The sequence below is a fragment of the Pinus tabuliformis genome, chromosome 4_2 (genome assembly GCF_031772625.1).
Source record: "Pinus tabuliformis cultivar Carrire ecotype Pingquan chromosome 4_2, CPIR1, whole genome shotgun sequence".
Lineage (NCBI taxonomy): Eukaryota > Viridiplantae > Streptophyta > Pinopsida > Pinales > Pinaceae > Pinus > Pinus tabuliformis.
In genome coordinates, this window is record NC_142304.1 from 767,409,639 (window position 1) to 767,415,109 (window position 5,471).

Consider the following 5,471-nt stretch of genomic DNA (forward strand, 5'->3'; position numbering starts at 1 on the left):
TAACATATAATTGTGTTAGAATATGACTCATGAGTTACAGATTGGGAGTAGATGCTGATAATGTATAACAATAAGCGGAAGCACATATATCTAAAGCGGGACGGATAGAGACAGAGAGGAACACATGTAGTTGTAAGCAGAAAGCATTAGGAAAGGCTGTGAAACTTGCATTTCTAGTAGAATTTTTGGATGTTGATATGTTTATAAAACTGTAATAATGGAATATTGAAGCCTACCCTGACGAAACAATCATGGAAATGCATCCTTATGAGTCCAGGAGCTACTTTCGAACTGTTTAAGAAGGAATCTCTCACTACTTATGAGTCCTGGCTACGTGCATTATAACTACTAAACAAACCTGTTGTGTTATCCATAAACCTACACCAAATACATTTCCCCATAAACCTAATACCTTCTTTTAAAAGCTTGCGTAACTGCTTCAATCTGTGAAACTTCTCCGCGATTACCGTTCAATTCCTGGAAGCATCATATAGTAGTGTTTGTAATGAATCCTCTTTCATCATAAAAATATTATTAAAAACATAGGGCATGAGAAATATAATGCAACAAACTTGTTAAATCCCTTACCCGACTCTCTATGGAGCACTACACGTCAAGCATTCTATCCTACTGGCGCAGTTATGCTCATCACATCCTGACCTGTACACAAACCATCGTTTGTCTGTCTGGTTTTAATATAAATAGTTTTAACTCATTAAATCGACAAAAAAAACTATGAAAGAATTTTCCTTCCCACAGATCTAATCACCAGATTTTCAACCGGAACAATCTAAAGCAGACATAACAGAAGTGCATGGGGTGGATTATTGTAATCAAAGCTAGAGGAATATGGCAATATTCTTGCACTCTAGCGAGGTTGGTTAAGGAATTAGAATTCCAACCAAGATGAAGGCAAGACAAGTTGTCCATCTTGCAGTTTGAGCTATCGCATGCGAGACAAGTTGTAGGGTAGTGGGCCCAAAGAGTTAGACAAATGGTAAATTTGTGGGCCCATAGTGTAAAATGTGGTGATTTATTACTACTTTGTATGTGACATCTCTGCATGCACTCCAAGTGTCCTTTGCAAAGGTACATCTCTGCATCCATTACAGGTTTTTCATAGGCTCCAGAAGATGTTCTTAGTTTTATATAAGGCATTCAAAATTCTCCCTTCAAAGATATTTTCTTATCAAACATTCAGTTCTGTTTTAACTCAGAGCCTTTCTGCAATTGTTCATTCGTGAGAGGATTGTCAGTGGTGGATGCATCTTTCTGCCATGACCTGTGAATTCAAACATAGCATTAAATAGCCCAGATGGGATTTTGCCTAATATGTTGAGTTCGTGATTGAATTGCTCTGACATCTTCAAACATTATTTCCAAAACAGGTATGATTGAATTTGGATATCTGGACAGCAATGCTACGCATAGTTGCAGAGGAAACAAATCACATTGAAATTAGATATTTGAACAACAATGCTATACATAGTTACAGAGGAAACAAATCACATTACATTGAGCCTTCAAACTAAGATTTAAAAGAGAAGCTAACTAGCCTATACATGGCCAACCACCAATGGAAATGTCCCCTTCAGGCCACTCTGAAAAGTGAGTGCAATAGACACTCAAAAAATGACATTTTAATTCATTAAGTTGCATTATGAAGAAGATGAGTAAAACGGGGAAAGATTCATAAATATGAAACTCAGTCCTTACTCAATATGAACACACTATAAACTACAAGCATACTCATCCATTTACTGGGCAACCTTGATATCAAATCATCAAATGTTAGTTTCTACCGCAACAAAGATATCAAATATCTATAAGAATTTTGAACTCGTGGCTCAAAAATGTGTAGCTTAATAATTTAGAATACACAACTGCAGAAGCCTCAGACCTATTACATTTCTATTTTCCTGTTTTTGTCAGGGTTGGATAGGCCTAATTTCATGGAAGTGTCAATCAAGATAACACATTGAGATACTAACATAAGTAACAGGAGGCCACAATATCTTGCGTACATGATATGCATAGTGTGAAGGGGAGGTTGTTTCTTATCTTGAAAACCTTACCCTTTCGCTCGGTTGCCATTTACCGTTTCTCATTTCTGGTAACATAGTAGAAAATTGTATCCACATTCAACCTCCCCTTGTATACTTCCTTTTTTTGCATGCATAAATGTGCAGCTGCTTGCTCGCATGTGTGCTTCATTGTTGACATAGGTGACATTAACTTTTGGATATATGGTCTCCATTGACCACTCTAAACCAAAACCACACAACAATACCACGCAAGGGGCATTTACAAAACCACGTTTGCCCGAAAGAAATTACCCAAACACCAGGAGCACCAGAATTCAACAATATTGAAAAAAAAAAAGAAGTTCCAGAACATAACCCACCTGCTGAAGGACAGGACATCGGACCTGTAACGCATGTGGGGAAGCAGCAATAATATCAATGACAGCAGCAGTATCAAGGTTTGTAAAATGGTGGGCCAACAAGCTCAGACGTGGTGTTTTCTATTTATTTGTATGGGACCATCTATTTATGCGTTACAGTTGTCTCTTTCAAAGGATTTAAGAGAAGAATGTTGAGGTGTTAGCAACTTGGGTTATATTAATCTCCGTGTAGGAAATGGGAATGGTTTGTAGCATTTGAAAGTAGATACAATGCCTCGGTACGTGAACTCCCTGTCCTACACCGAAATTTTTGCAACACATGTTTTTTTGCATGTTGATAAAGTAGTCTCTTATAGGAAGGGACTGCCGCTACGCAGATGCCCTTGTTTCTTATGGATGTAATCCACTTTTCTCTTTTCAATAGGGTGGCAAATAACCATATATTCTTCTGAGATAAATTAACACAATACGGTGTACATACATCCACGTGATGAATGTACTTTAGAAAATGTATAAGACGAAATAGGCTTTGAAATGACGACGTTGAAGTTAGAGGTGTACATAAATTGTGAAGTTTGGTGAAGAATAATATTAAAGTCAGTATATGTGGCTACCAATGAACATCGAGCCCGCCCATGTACACTTCCGAGCATAATGTTTGCCCGCCATTACTGAAGATCATTCCTGCCTTTTCCGATGCCTTGTATTATGTAGTTGGCTTTCCCTGTTGATGATTAAACTTGTGCATTTAGATTGTGTGTATGCGATCAGTATGAAACGAAACAAAGTTAAGTCCTTTGTTTTTCGTTTTGTATTAATAAATACTTTTACCAAATTTTAATTATAATTAAAATGAGTTATTAATTAATTAATATATTTTTAATTTATATGGTTATATTAATTATTATTTTGTTTGATTAAATAAGTTAATCAATTATTAATTATTAAATTGTTGGAGTGGTAATGGAATAAAATTACTATTCTTTTTTTAGATTCTAGAAATAAGTTCACTTAAAGATTTGACTAGTAGATTGATAAGAAGTTGTTTGATAAAGCTAGGTGTTGTTTGACTAGTAGTTTAATAAGGTTATTATTTATTACAAATTCATTGAATTTGTAATTAAAATATGGTCATCCAAAATTATTATTAAATTATTTGAGTGGTAGTTTAATAAATTTATTGTTTATTACAAATTTATTAAATTGGAGGATTGAAGTAAAAAGTGTTTGATAAAGCTAGGTGTTGTTTGACTAGTAGTTTAATAAGGTTATTATTTATTACAAATTCATTGAATTTGTAATTAAAATATGGTCATCCAAAATTATTATTAAATTATTTGAGTGGTAGTTTAATAAATTTATTGTTTATTACAAATTTATTAAATTGGAGGATTGAAGTAAAAAGTTATTGAAGTTGATTTTGTAATTTTATTTTATTATTAGAAAAAATTGTAATAAAAATTTAAGTAAAATTATTAAATTAGTCCAAATTATATAAATTAAATGACAACAAGATTGGCAAAAAATCAAAACTTAAAGTTGGAAGTTAATTATTATAAATTGTAATTAACTTAATAAGGCTTTTGTGATTTTTGATTATCAACCAAAACTCTTCTACATAGATTGAGTCATTTTTTCCTGATAGATATTTCAAAAACCTTTTGGAAGTTGTTCCAGTCTAATCACAACCTTGATTGGTAACTCTACACAATCGAAGTGCCCTAGGGGTTTTTCAATATGCTAAATCCATATATATAGTCAAAAAACCAATTTAAATAAACACAAATCAAGATTTCACCTCAAACTTTGCACAATCGAAGTGCCTGAAGTTTTTCAAAGCATTGAATCCATATATATAATAAAAAAACCAATTTAAATAACACAAATCAAAATTTCACCTCAAATTTTCCAACTACTAAAAATCACACTAACACAACTCCTTTCGAAACCATTTTAACTTTTTCAACTAAACTAAATTATTAAACTAAATCTTTTATCAAAATAAACTCAAATAAATAATTTTAAACTAAATCTATTATGAAAATAAACTCAAATAAATAATTTTAAACTAAATCTATTATCAAAATAAACTCAAATAAATAACTTAGCTAAAGCAGTTTTATCTTTTAGGGTGAGACTGATATGTGTTTGCCGAGCAGGTGTGTGGATAGGGGCTGTCTAGTTGTATTGTTCTTTACTATCGTCGGTATGCTCTGTGGAGAACATCTGTGCATGTTCTCTAGTGCCCGATGGCCATCGTAGTTGTAACAAATATGAAGTTTCATGGAAGCGATTCTGCCGCTCTCTCTTGATCGGCCAAAATATTACGCTTTTTACTCCATCATTCTTGTTTCGACCTTCATCACCACATTACCTTTAATGGACACATTTGCAACGCAGCGACAGGTGAACCAACAAAACTAAATGCGATGGAAGTAACTATACAGGAGGCAGTACGTTGAGAAAAACCTGAACATGGTATTTGATCGTCTTGCTGAACGGGCCAACAAAACTGGGTTTAATATATCTGTGTATGGCCAAAGTCCTAACAGAATATATCGCCTCCTTCAATGCAGAGAGAACACATGACAGTCGACCAGTGCTTCAGTTGTTGGCAATTTGCGACCAGTGCTTCAGTTGTTGGAGTCAAAGCTGCATACTCCGTTATGCAATATATCCTTTTTTTTAATTCGACTGCGTTTGCACTTAACAGTACTCAGGGGTAGCTAATAAAGCACATGAGGCCATGTCTTCACACAAAAGCACGCACATAATTTTAATTTTAGGTGGTTTGGGGGGGTTGGCTCTCGTATTCATGGCATGCTTGTTTGCAACGGTGAAGAGACTGAAATCCGAAATTCGGAAAATGCTATGAAGGTATTTATATTAACAACTCTTGGGTGTTGCTTGTTATTGAAAGCTTCCGCATGTAGTTGGATTGGAGTGCATTTTGTGCTTGTTCAAAAGGTAACTTTGTATTTTCATGATACATGATAATGGACATATGTAACTTTGTATTTTCATGATACATGATAATGGACATATGGTATTTAAGATGGAAACATTA